This window comes from Eumetopias jubatus, unplaced genomic scaffold (genome assembly GCF_037043125.1).
Source record: "Eumetopias jubatus isolate StellerSeaLion01/CBP00866 unplaced genomic scaffold, mEumJub1_p1.0 scaffold_11, whole genome shotgun sequence".
Lineage (NCBI taxonomy): Eukaryota > Metazoa > Chordata > Mammalia > Carnivora > Otariidae > Eumetopias > Eumetopias jubatus.
In genome coordinates this window covers 83,269,333-83,271,023 of record NW_028274817.1, presented here as the reverse complement: position 1 = coordinate 83,271,023, position 1,691 = coordinate 83,269,333, and the positions used below count along the sequence as shown (strand labels likewise).

Here is a 1,691-nt window from a genome sequence, read left to right as displayed (position 1 = left end):
AGCCCAGGGTTCTTAAACTCTAAAAAAACAAATATTGCAATGCGGGAGGTCCCTAATCCTCATGATACCAATTTGAGGCTCTCTGGAAAAAGAAATTTATAAATAAATGGGGTAGGGATAACGCCTCCAAGTATATGGAAAGAGAGAAAAAGGGAGGGAGAGAGAGAAAGCGAGAGATGAGGATTAAGGAGTGCCCTCGTTGTGATGAGCACCAGCTGATGTATGGAAGTGTTGAATCACTCTATTGTACACCTGAAACTAATAATACACCTGTATGTTAACTATACTGGAATTAGAATAAAAACTTAAAAAGGAGAAAAGAGGAGAGGAAGAAGGAAGAGGAGACAAAGAAGAAGGAGGAGAAAAAGGAGAAGAAAAAGAAGAAAAGTGGGTATAGGGAGAAGAAAAAAATGAAACAAAGGTCCAGATTCTGACCCAACTGGAAATCCAACCATTCCTAAATGAATTCATACAAGAAAAAGATAAAGGGTCACTAATTGCCATTTGTGCTTCTATAGTATAGGTACTGAATTAATTTTAACAACTGCTGAAATGCAAAATTGGCAAAATTTCATGGTCTTAATTCTGGGGATCAAATTGCAGTTATATCTCTGATCTCATTCAATTTATACTTGGCGTGATGGATAATTTTATGTTTCAAATTAGAGGGTGTTTTTGAATGAGATTAACATTCTGCAGCTGGCCTTCCGGGGCTGGGCCATGAAGCAAAAGGAGCGCACAGCCAGGCCGGAGCCCCCTGTAGGCTCTGTCTGGGCCTCTCCTTTGGGCGATGGGGTCCTTGGTGAGGTTGCTGAGTGCAGTGATCATGGGGGTACGATGTTGTCCTGTATCAGCAACCACTTTGCACTGAAGCACCTCTCCAGCGGGGCCTGCTCCAAGACAACATGCCTCGAGGCACAGAAACTGGTATGTTAGCCGAGATTTTCACTGACCAAGGGAAGCTCATCCCAGATGATGTCCTGATTCAACTGGCCCTTCGTGAGCTGAAAAACCTCACCCACTATAGCTGGCTATTGGATGGTTTTCCAAGGACACTTCCACAGGCAAAGCCCTGGATAGAGCTTATCAAATAGACACAGTAATTAATCCGAAAGTGCCTTTTGAAGTTATTAAGCAGTGTCTTACTGCTTGCTGGGTTCATCTAGCCAGTGGCCAAGTCAACAACATGGAATTCAACCCTCCCAAAACTGTGGGTGTTGATGGCCTGACTGGAGAGCCTCTCATTCAGTGTGAGGATGATAAGCCGGAGACAGTTGTCAAGAGACTGAAGGCTTATGAAATCCAAACAGGGTCAGTCCTGGAATATTACCAGAAAAAGGTGGTGTTGGGATGTTGGAACCATTCTCCTGAACAGAAACTGACAAGATCTGACCCTATGTCTCTGCTTTCCTATGAACAAAAGTTCCACAAATAAACCAGAAAATATCAGTTACTCTGAGGAAAGATGCATATAACTAGTAAGATAAGCAGAGGCTCCTCATCTCTGCATTTAGAAGTTCCTTGTCCTGAGACTTACATGTATGAATTCTTTGAAAATTATTAGTTTTACTTCTACTGATTTTATTCTGGAAATTAAGGATGTGCCAAATAAGTCAGATACTAAGATTCATCTTTTCATCTAGTGTGTTTTATCCAGTTATCTTCTATCGGTGTGCAAATCAAAAACATCA

The 1,691-nt window shown here is 41.7% G+C and overlaps 1 pseudogene; it reads left to right on the top strand.

Annotated features, from left to right (window-relative positions):
- The first annotated feature begins 790 nt into the window (after nucleotides 1-790).
- Nucleotides 791-1,479, top strand: LOC114200692 (GTP:AMP phosphotransferase AK3, mitochondrial pseudogene; annotated as a pseudogene).
- The last annotated feature ends 212 nt before the right edge of the window (nucleotides 1,480-1,691 follow it).